Below are 12,666 nucleotides of genomic sequence, written 5' to 3'. Positions count from 1 at the left end.
ACCAACCAAGGTACTCCCTCCGTCCGAGTTTATTAGTCCCGTGAGCAAAGCAGCAAGACCAAGGCATGGCAATAATTAACGGCATGCAGATGTTTAAGCCTAATAAATTCCAGCGATTTAAGTGGCTGCATGCGTGCCCTCGGCATGCAGAAGTTTAAGCCTAATTAATTCCAGTGATTTAAGTGGCTGCATGCTGCTTCGCGTACTGCCTGCGAGCGATTCTGAGTGCCTGCATGTAGCCGGCCGTAATTAAGGCAGCTAACTGATGCGAAAAAAGATACACTTTAAATCCGTGGAATCATTATTGACAAGGAGGAACATGATTCGAGTGCACTCGTTTGACCGCCATGCCGGCGTGTGACCCAGACGGGACGAGACGGCAGTCATAATTTCTGTTTCTCTAGTTTTCCACGGCAAGCTGGCGCACTAAGCCATTATGCATTGAATTTCGATGACCGTCGCGCTACCTTCCGCCTATAAGTACTGTTTCCCGGCCTTCTCAGGTGCCACCGTGACCCAACTCGCCATATCGTCATAAGCCCCCACCGGCCCGACGTCGCTCACCACGTCCGCCATGCCCCCGCCCGTCCGCGGTAGGCGACGCTGGAGGCGGTCACCACCGGAACTAGTGTTCGGGTTTTCACCGGAAGGCAGACGGAGGGAGGAGACATTCTATCTGTCTTTAGATGGAAATGTGGAGATTGAGGAGTTGTTGGAGCGCGACCGCATGGCGGAGGAGCAGGATTTGTTGGAGCGCTACCACCTGGCGGAGGAGCAGCGTATCGCCGATTTTCGCCGCCAGCGGGACATGGAGCAGCAGCGTACCGACGCTCTGAGTCGCGAGCAGAGCGCCCGCAACTGGGCCGACTACGTGGAGGCCGGCGCCAGGAAAATAGCCCTAGAGGCTGTCGGGCACACACGCGTTCGCGACGCTGATTTTTACTACCAGCTCATCAAGTGGGTTTCCCGCTTGGAAACCGAAGCTTCGGTGCACCACGCCGGCATGGAAAGGGCCAACGCGCGCGAGCAACGCGCCCTATCGCACCTCTAGCAAGTCCGAGGCGAGGCGGAGGACGCCGGTGCCGGCGTTTAGCATGGACAGCAGATGGCGACTGGAATCGTCTATTTAGCTAAGAGTAAGTTAGTATTTGTACGCTACTAGAGTGTTAGTGGGAGTAGATAGTTCACTTGGCTATGATGGTTGTCAACGTGGAAGTTCAGTACTCTATATGTGGATCATACCTGTTACTTTGCTCTGAATGTTGAACTTTCCGTTTGAACGTATTGAATGGGCTGTTTTTTAAATGGGTTGTATTTGTCCTCAACGGTTTATAGGCTGACTTGTGGGCCTAGCAAGTTGACGCGTACACAATCAGGAGATGATTGTACGTGGAGAGGATGACAGCAGGGACCCGCCATGGTCATGGCAGTACGCAAGCAAGTGCCTCCTTATTTCAAGCCAATAAAAAAATGGCTCCTCCTAGTGGATTTCTGACATCTGGGTCCCATGCCATTGTCGACGTAGTCAATAAACGAGAGAATTGCACAACGAGCGGCTGACACCAGGGACCCAGCAGCTCGCCCAGTTATTTTTGTTTTGCTTAATTTGATAAATGCCACTCCAAATCTGGTGTATCCAAGAAATGCCACTGCAATTTCCAAACTTTGAAAATGCCATTTCATGCCATTTCTAGTGGCATTTTTCGAAGTCTGGAGTGGCGTTTTTCAAAGTTTACAAACTGCAGTTGCGTTTTTCAAAGTTTGCAAAAATTGCAGTGGCATTTTTATGAATCGCCATAATTGGAGTGGAATTTATCTAATTTGTTTTGGAGACGGAAGCAGGGTGTCAACTGGGTTGTGCGGGACACTCTAGCATGTCTAGACAGCCTTTTCTTTTATGTTTACCACAGACCAGCCCAGTAGTTTTTTTTTCTTTCTAAAAATGGCTAGCCCAGTTTTTTTGTGATTTGTCAAGTAAGTCACTTTATCAGGCCTGTTGGGCTGCAAATCTTTCAAGACGAGGAGAGTGGCCTATCAATAATGAGAAATGGGTTGTACATTTTTAAAACACATCAAACCGACAATTATTTTCAAACATCTTTTTTTTCATTTCGAGATTTTAAATTGCATCAATTTTTATGCGTGGACAATTTATTGGATTTTATATTGATATACATTTATTTTTAAAATCAGTCTGAATGTGACTCGAAATTTCGGGATTAAAAACAGTTCAGACCGCACCGACATATGCAAAATTTCGTATAATTTTTTAACCGTGGCCACAATATGGGCTGTAATGCTAACATAAAGAATATGGGCTCCAAAAAACCCCGTAAGAATTAGCAAATGGGCTGTAAATTATTTGAAATAATGGCAGATGGGATGTATGCTGTTTTCCACAGATTTGAGGCTTTCCACAGATGGCCTGTATACTGTTGGATGTCCATCCAACGGCCGTCGTGCTTCTTCAATCTCTGCTCTTCCTACTCTAGCCGCTCAAACAAGCGCCTGCGAGAATGCCTACTCCCTCCTCCCCGCGGCCGGCTGCGCTGCTGCGCAGGCCTCACCGCCCCACCGTATTCCCATCGCTGGCCTATCCATCCCTCTACTCACCCACACCTGCTGTTATTCTCCGGCGATGGCAGACGAACCAGTAAACCCTCGTACAGTCGTACTCCCCTCTGCGTGGGAAACAAAAACAACGGACGAGTCTTCCCTGCCTCCGTGTCATTCCCTTCCTAGGCCTCGCCGTTGTCCACCGCCCTGGTGCTCTCGGCGTGGCGTGGTCAGCATGGTCAACGACCGACATGCATCTGAAGTGGAATGTACGTGGAGAGGCTGACAGCTGGGTCCATGACTGCACGCCAGGAAATGCCTCCTTATTACGCGCAAAATAATGATTTCCTCCACCTGACATCTGGGACCCACCGAAACGGCCTCTGTATTTTGCGAAAAAATGTTACCGCCGCTAACAGCTCGGACCCACCAGCTATATCTTCACACGCAAGGAAGTGCCTCCTTATTACGCACAAAAAAATGAATACTCCCCCTGCTAGCTGGGACCCAGTATAGTGGGCCTACTAAGTTGACGGGGACGAAGGGCTTTGTCAACTTAGTCAATATGCACGATTCTAGCTCGACTGACCGTACGATGTCCATCCAACGGCCGTAGTGCTTCTTCAACCTCTAGTCTTCTTGCTCCAGCCGCCCAAACCAGCGCCGGTCGTGCCGCTTGCTCCTGCCTCCCGTGGCCGGCTGTGCTGCCGCGGAGGCCTCACCTCCCCCATACTACTCGCACCGCTGGCCAGGCCATCCCTCCACTCCACTCAACCACACCCGCTGTTATTCTACGGCGACGGCAGCGCAGCCGAACCAGTGAACCCTCATACTCCTCTCCGCGTGGGCAACCACTGCCGCGTCTTCCCCGGCTCCGCATCGTCCCCTTCCTAGGCCTCGCCGTCGTCCACCACCGTGGTGCTGTCAGCGCACCGTGGTCAATGTGGTCAACGACCGAATTCCATCGGAAGAATACTGTACGTGGAGAAGCTGACAGCCGGGTCCACGGAAGTCGCAAGGAAGTGCCTCCTTATTATGCGGTAAATAATTATTCCTCCACCTGACAGCAGGGACCCACCAGATGCCCACCAGTATATCATGAAAAAAACATTTGCCCCTGACTGCTAGGACCCACCTGATGGGCCACCGTATTTCGTGAAAAAACGTTCCCCCTGCTGTCAGCTCGAACCCACCGGAAGTGCCTCCTTATTACGCACAAAAAAATGAATACCCCCTGCTAGCTGGGACCCACCTTGGTGGGAGGCTGACTTGTGGGCCTAATAAGTTAATGGGGACGGAGGGCTTTGTCAACTTAGTCAATATGCACGATTATAGCTCCAGTGACCGTACGATGTCCATCCAACGGCCGTAGTGCTTCGTCAACCTCTTGTCTTCTTGCTCCAGCCGCCCAAACCAGCGCCGGTCGTGCCTCGTGCTCCTGCCTCCCGTGGCCGGCTGCGATGAGGTGGAGGCCTGACCACCCCCTACTACTCCCACCGCTGGCCAGGCCATCCCTCTACTCACCCACACCCCCTGTTATTCTGCGGCGACGGCAGCCTCACACCGGAGCGAACCAGTGAACCCTCGTACTCCTCTACGCATGGGCATCCACTGTCGCGTCTTCCCCGGCTCCGCATCGTCCCCTTCCTAGGCCTCGCTGTCGTCCACTGCCCTGGTGCTCTCGGCGTGGCATGGTCAACGTGGTCAAGGAACGGCTTCCATCGGACATGGACTGTACGTGGAGAGGCTGACAGCTGGGTCCACGGCCGCAGCAAGGAAGTGCCTCCTTATTACGTGCAAAATAATTATTCCTCCACCTGACAGTGGGGACCCACCGGATGGGCCACCGTATTTCGCGAAAAAAATGATTCGCCCCCTGACTGCTGGGACCCACGAGCTACATCTTCGCACGCAAGGAAGTGCGTCTGAAAAAAAATGATTCGCCCCCTGACTGCTGGGACCCACCAGCCCCCCGACTGCTGGGACCCACCAGCTACACCTTCGCACGCAAGGAAGTGCGTACGGGCAAGAAAAAAACAAAATGATTTGCCCCTCTAACTGCTGGGACCCACCAGCTACATCTTCGCAGGCAAGGAAGTGCCTGACAGTCGGGACCCACCTGGTCGAAGCGTACGTAGCGTTGTCATTCTGGTCGCGAACGTGTACGTACATACTGGTCGATGTAGAGGCGCGCATGTGTCATAGTAGAGGCACGCACGTGTCGTAGTAGAGGCGCGCACGTTGCTTGTACACATACATACAGCGGCCAAGGTGCAAGAAAGAAAATACGGCCACGTATGTGTACATACGGGCGGGGTCTCGAACGCCTACTCGCGCATACGTACGGCGAGGGCTCGTGTACATGGCTGGGTCGGAATGGAGAAATAGCGTCGTCATTGTGTTCATGGGTCGAAACGGAATGCGTGGTCGTGTTCATCGGGAGGGCTTGGACAGAAGAGGCGATGGAAACGAGCCCTAGCGTACCGCACAACGGAGGAAATGGACCTCCTACGGTCCAAACGGGGGTCCTGTTGATCGGGAGGGGTGTGGCGTACCGCAAAACGAAGGAAACGGACCTCCTACAGTCGAAACGGGGGTCCTGTTGATCGGGAGGGGTGTCGCGTACCGCAAAACGGAGGAAACAGACCTCCTACGGTCGAAACGGGGTCCTGTTCATCGGGAGGGGTGTGGCGTACTGCAAAACGGAGGAAACAGACTTGTGTTGGAGCGCTACGGTCGAAACGGGGGTCCTGTTGTCGCGACCCGACCCGAATGGATCAAGCGCTCTGTGCTCAGGTGTCATCCCTGGATCAGTAATGCTGACACCACACAGTACATCGAAGGATTTATAGCAGAGTGGCAATCACACACTTATTACATCGTTGTCTCAAAGAGAACTTATTACAATAAATATGGCTTAAGGCCATGTAGTGTCGATAACAGCGGAAGACTCGGAAGATAAATGGGTCCATCAACTCCAACGGCTTCACTGAGTATAGAACCACGACCTAAAAGCACCTTACTCGTCGTCTGAAAAGTCTGCAACATGAAAGTTGCAGCCCGAAAACGGGTCAACACATGGAATATGCTGGCAATGTAACACATAGAGAGTAATGGAATGAAACAGCTATACTATATGCATATATGGCTAGTGGAAAGCTCTATGGTTACAGTTTTGCGTAAAGCCAGTTTTTTCCTACTGCAAAGGAATAAATTTATTTAACTATCAAGGTAGTTGTTAAACATCGAGAATGGTTGACAGCATTCCGATCCCAATTAAGTAATTAAAACCCAACAACATTAATTAGAAGTAACATGATGAGATTCACATGATATTCAAGTACTAGATACTCAAGTTGTCCATAATCGGGGACACGGCTAATCATGATTAGTTTGTACACTCTGCAGAGGTTTGCGCACTTTTCCCCACAAGACTCGATCGCCTCCGTTTGGTTTCTCGCACTACAGGGTGTTTGAGAAGACGGATGACCGAGACACAGTCTTTCAGAAGCGCTAGCATCTTACATGTGGGTAGACCGGTACACCTACTTTCCCCTACATCTGCTAGTCTACCCGTAAGAGTTTGCACGACTTAGTCAACTATGCCGGAGCCCATAATGGCTTGTGGCTGCACACGGAAGTTTCTAGCATGAAAGATCTTATGATCCCTTTGAGCCTGGGTGGCGGTCCAAAATAAAAACAGGCAAGTCCTGATAGACATCAGGTGCCTCAATCCACCCAGATGTGTGTTTAAGTTGCCACCTTAGATAAACCATTAAATTATCAATCTCACATCTGTCATGGATATCACTCACCCAATCCACGTCTACTAGCATAGCATGGCATAAATAGCAAGCGTTGAAGTAGCTCCCAAAGGTTTCATAATAATACAGGTAATAGGTACTACCTCATCTACTTCCCATCCCTCAATTTAATTAGATCCTAATCATGCAATGTGAGAGGATTGATCTAATGCAATAAAACATGGGTTGTAGAAAAGGTATGATCAAAGTGTTACTTGCCTTGCTGATGATCCGCGAGACCTAGGGTTTCGAAGTAACAAGCGGCACAATCCGGGTAATCTATCGCAGACAAACAACAAGCACACAATAAGTACTCATCTAATGCACAGGTAAAACTCGAACGAGAGAACGAACCAGATAGTTCAACTTAAGAACTCCAGTTGCAAAGAAAGAACGAACCGAACAAAGAAACGGAAAACAAACGGCGGAAGAAAACAACTCGGTTCTAGCAAGTTGAAACTAGGTCAAATTTTACCGTAGCAAAAACTTGTTTAAGTTGATTAGTCGGAACGGCGGTTTCGAAACGAAACTCCAGGCACTTGAATCACCTGATTCCGATAAACGAGCGAGAAGAAAGACTAGAACGAAGATCGGATCTGAGATCACGATCGCGGAATAAATCCGACGAAAAGAAAGAGACGAACGGTTAAACGAACGGGCGTCGTTAACTGGGAAAAATCGGTGATCACGTTCGTTGAGACGAACGGTCCGAAAGAAGAACGAAAACCGATCTAGGGTTTCGGAAGAAAACCGAACAAAAACCGGAAGAAAAAAGAAAAGAATCGGAGAGAAAACAGAACGGTTCTTTTAGGAAAAACCGGACCGGGGAAGAAAAAGAGAGGCGCGGCTACCTCGGGAGGCGGGCTCTGGGCGGCGGTGGCTAAGGGCGGCGGCGGCGGCTTAGGCGCGGGGCAGCGCGGCTAAGGCGGCGGCTTGGGCTGCGCGCTGCTGCTTGCTGCGGCTTAGGAGGAGAGGGGCTTGGGGTTTTGATGTGAGGAGAGGGGGGGTGTTGGTATTTATATAGGAGGGGGGGCTAGAGACTTGGGGAAGGGGCAAGGGGCAAGGGCGGCGGCGGCCTGGAGTCCTTCCAGGACTCGGGCGAGGCTGGTGGCTGGCGCTGGCGCGCAGGGCGGCTGGCGGCTGGGCCGGCCGGCTTGGCCCTTGGCCCAGGCGGGGCGCTGCTCCCTTCTTTTTAAATCGGTTACGCGCGCAGAAAACAAAAGAAAGAAAATCTAAACGAGCTCCAAAATTCCTAAAGTAAATTTTCCCCGACTCCTAAAAATGAGCCGAACAAAATGAACTTTACTCCGGACCTAGAATGCAATTTTTGAAAAAACGCATTTTTCCCTATCCAAATAAAAGCAAACAAAACTCCGGAAAACAAAATTTGATCTATTTATTAAATCTTCATTTTTCCTCAATTTTGGGAAAGTCATATTATTCCCTCTCTTATATTTTTGATATCGGAAAAATTATTGAAGATGAAATAAATAAATCAAGTGATCCTCTTTTCAAATTCGAGAAAACTCTCAAATATGAAAATAACGAGATCTCCAACTCTCTCCGAAGGTCCTTGAGTTGCGTGAAATTTCTAGGATCAACCAAAATGCAAGAAAAATATGATATGCATGATGATCTAGTGTATAACATTCCAAATTGCAAATTTGGGATGTTACAAACCTAACCCCCTTAAGATGAATCTCGCCCTCGAGATTCGGGTTGGCTAGAAAATAGGTGAGGGTGGTCCTTGAGAAAATCTTCTTCTCTTTCCCAGGTGGCTTCATCCTCTAAGTGATGGTTCCACTTAACTTTGCAAAACTTGATGACCTTGCTGCGGGTAACTCTGCTGGCATAATCGAGAATCTTGACTGGCTTTTCCTCATACGTTAAGTCGTCCTTCAACTGAATCGCTTCGAGTGGCATGGTATCTCTTAGCGGTACCTCCGCCATCTCGGCATGACATTTCTTCAGCTGAGAAACATGGAATACATCATGAACTCCTGATAGCTCCTCTGGTAATTCCAACTTATAAGCGACTTCTCCCATACGTTGCAAGATCTTATACGGTCCAACGAAACGCGGTGCTAATTTTCCCTTAACTCCAAAGCGCTTAACTCCTCGAAGTGGGGATACTCGAAGATAAACTCTATCTCCGGTTTCGTAAACTGTCTCCTTGCGTTTAGAATATGCGTAGCTCTTCTGCCTAGACTGGGCTACCTTGAGCCTATCGCGAATCAACTTAACCTTCCGTTCAGACTCCTTAGTCAAATCTGGTCCAAAGAATTGACGGTCTCCAACTTCGTCCCATGACAACGGTGTCCTGCACCTCCTTCCGTATAAAGCTTCAAAAGGTGCCATCTTCAAACTGGTTTGGTAACTGTTGTTATAAGAAAACTCCGCATACGGCAAGTTATCGTCCCAGCTAGATCCATAATCTAGTGCACAAGCTCTCAGCATATCTTCCAAAATCTGATTGACTCTCTCGGTCTCTCTGTCGCGACCCGACCCGAATGGATCAAGTGCTCTGTGCTCAGGTATCATCCCTGGATCAGTAATGCTGACACCACACAGTACATCGATGGATTTATAGCAGAGTGGCAATCACACACTTATTACATCATTGTCTCAAAGAGAACTTATTACAATAAATATGGCTTAAGGCCATCTAATAGTGATAACAGCGGAAGACTCGGAAGATAAATGGGTCCATCTGTCTGCGGATGAAAAGCTGTGCTGAACTCTAGTCTGGTTCCTAAAGTTTCATGCAACTGATTCCAAAATTTTGAGGTAAATTGGCTTCCTCTATCTGATACGATACTCCTCGGAACTCCATGCAAACAAATGATCCTAGTCATGTATATCTTTGCCAACTTAGCACTGGTGTAAGTGGTCTTAACTGGAATAAAATGTGCTACCTTCGTCAAACGATCAACTACTACCCATATCGAGTCATAGCCTGCTTTCGTCCTGGGTAGTCCTGTGATAAAATCCATACCTATCTTATCCCACTTCCATTCGGGTATCGGCAATGGTTGTAACAATCATGCTGGCTTCTGATGCTCTACCTTTACTCTCTGACATACGTCACAAGCTGCTACATATGCTGCGATATCCTTCTTCATTCCGGTCCACGAGAATGTTTCCTTCAAATCCAAATACATCTTGGTATTCCCTGGGTGAATCGAATACGGTGAATCATGTGCCTCGTGCAAAATCAACTTCCTGATCTCCGGGTCATTGGGCACATAAACACGGTCCTCATACCATAGGATATCGTTCCCATCCTCCCAAAATCCCTTTGCTTTTCCTTTGCTCAATTTCTCTTTTATAGCAGCAATCTCCTTGTCAGATTTCTGAGCTTCTCTAATCTTATCCATCAATGTTGACTGAATCTCCAATGCTGCTACATAGCCTCTCGAAACTATTTCCAAACATAGCTCGTGAAGGTTTTCTGCTAACTCCTTTGGTACTTCTCCTGTCATTACCATATTGACATGGCTCTTATGGCTCAATGCGTCAGCTACTACATTAGCTTTTCCGGGATGGTAATGCAATCTCATGTCATAATCCTTGATGAGCTCCAACCATCTCCTTTGTCTGAGGTTCAACTCCTTCTGCGTGAAAATGTACTTCAAACTCTTGTGATCCGTGTACACCTCACAATGATTTCCAATGAGGAAATATCTCCACGTTTTCAATGCATGCACTACGGCTGCTAACTCCAAATCATGCGTGGCATAATTCAACTCATGAGGCTTCAGTTGTCGTGAAGCATACGAAACAACTCTTCCTTCCTGCATAAGCACTGCTCCAAGTCCTCGACGTGAAGCGTCGCAATACACCTCATAATCCTTGTTCTGATCTGGCAAAATCAATACTGGTGAGGTAACCAAGCGTTTCTTCAACTCCTGAAAACTAGCCTCACATTCCTCAGTCCAATTGAACTTAGTATCCTTCTTCAACAATTCAGTCATAGGCTTTGCAATCTTTGAAAAGTTCTCAATGAATCTCCGGTAGTATCCTGCGAGTCCAAGAAAACTCCGGATCTCTCCAACTGTCGTTGGTGCTTCCCATTCGGTTACGGTCTCAACCTTAGTGGGGTCAAATGCTATACCTTCTCCAGATATAACGTGTCCGAGGAATCCAACTTCCTTCAACCAAAACTCACATTTGCTGAATTTGGCGTATAACTGATGTTCCCTTAGTTTCTCCAAAACCAAACGCAAATGTTCCTTATGCTCCTCTTCATTCTTTGAATAAACCAGGATGTCATCTATGAACACTACGACGAACTTATCCAAAAACTCCATAAACACTTTGTTCATCAAGTTCATAAAATAGGCAGGTGCGTTAGTCAATCCAAATGACATAACGGTATACTCATAGAGTCCATATCTTGTGGTGAATGCTGTCTTAGGTATGTCCTGCTCCCGAATCTTCAATTGATGGTACCCTAATCGCAAATCGATCTTGGAAAACACTTTAGCTCCTTGCAACCGATCAAACAGATCATTAATCATTGGCAGTGGGTACTTATTCTTGATGGTTACTTCATTCAATCCCCGATAATCTACAACCATCCTTAATGATCCATCCTTCTTTTCCACTAGAAGTACGGGTGATCCCCAAGGCGAAGAACTTGGGCGAATGTAACCTTTATCCAATAACTCCTTAATCTGATTCTTAATTTCTACCAAATCCTTTGCTGGCATCCGGTACGGTTGCTTCGATATTGGGCCTGTACCTGGCAATAACTCAATCAAAAACTCAATGTCTCTATCCAGTGGCATGCCTGGTAATTCCTCAGGAAATACATCAGGAAAATCCTTTACCACTGGTACTTCTTCCTGCACAACTCCTGTTAAAGAATTTACTTGTGTCCTGTTTGGCACATGCCGGGATACATACTTAATCCTTCTTCCTTCTGGTGTGATAAGCAAAATTGTCTTACTGGCGCAATCGATGTTTCCTCCATACATCGACAGCCAATCCATACCAAGAATCACATCCAGACCTTGGGACTCCAGAATAATTAAATCCGTTGGGAAAACATGCCTTCCTATACTTAATGGCACTTGGAAACATCCTTGTCTGGCCATGTACTCTGCTCCTGGCGAGCTTACTAGCATAGGCGTTTTAAGAATCCAAGTGGGCAGGCTATACTTTTCCACAAATCCCCTTGATATGTATGAATGCGATACACCAGTATCGAAAAGAACGAGTGCGGTAAATGACTTAACCAAAAACTTACCGATTACTGCATCGGGCTGATCTTCAACCTCCTCCACATTAACATGGTTCACCTGTCCCCTATTGAAAGGGTTCGGCTTCTTCCTAGAGCTTCCATTGCCATTTCCATTCTGGCCTTCGGGACATTCATTGGCATAATGTCCGGTCTTGGAACACTTGAAACAAGTGACGTGACTCAGATCTCTCTTGGTTGGGGTCGATGGGGTGGGCCGGTTCTGGCCGTTGCTTCCTCCATTCCCATTACCATTCTTGTGGCCATTATGGTTGTGCGAGCTACCTCCTCCATGGGTGTGCTGAAACTGAAATCCCAGTTTAGGGGTAAAACGGGGCTTCTGCTGGGCTCCAGAGTTATACTTCCCCTATCCATACTTCCTCTTACGGTTCTCAATCTGCTGTTACTTTCCTTCAATCATGATGGCACGATCTACCAACTCCTGGTAGTTGTTGAAACTCGCTACCATCAATTTCATGCTTAGTTCATCATTCAGTCCTTCCAGAAACTTCTCCTGCTTAGCAGCATCCGTAGCAACGTCATCTGGGGCATAACGTGCTAACTTGCTGAAATCGTCAACGTACTGGCCAACTGGCCTTCCTCCTTGGCGTAAGTTGCAAAATTCACGCTTCTTCATGGCCATAGCTCCTGCTGAAACATGGGCAGTGCGGAAAGCTTGCTGAAACTGATCCCATGTGACAGTGTCAACTGGGTAAGTGGCTGTGAAATTCTCCCACCATGCTGCCGCGGGTCCGTCAAGCTGGTGAGCGGCAAACTTCACTTTCTCACCATCCATGCATCCTGTAGTGGTCAACTCCCTTCCTATCTTGCGGAGCCAATCGTCTGCTACTATTGGCTCGGTGCTACTGGAAAATACTGATGGATTCAGCCTAAGGAAACAGGCTAAGTGGTCAACAGGTGGTGGTGGTGGTGGTGGGTTGTTGTTGTTGTTCTGCTGGTTCTGAACTAACATCTGCATCAATTGATTCTGTTGCTGGATCAACTGAGTGAGCTCCGGTGGGAATCCATTGTCATGTCTCGGAGGCATCTGAGGGTTTAGAAAGG

This window comes from Triticum urartu, chromosome 3 (assembly GCF_003073215.2).
Source record: "Triticum urartu cultivar G1812 chromosome 3, Tu2.1, whole genome shotgun sequence".
Lineage (NCBI taxonomy): Eukaryota > Viridiplantae > Streptophyta > Magnoliopsida > Poales > Poaceae > Triticum > Triticum urartu.
The sequence above is the reverse complement of the archived record's forward strand: the minus strand, read 5'-3'. Positions refer to the sequence as shown.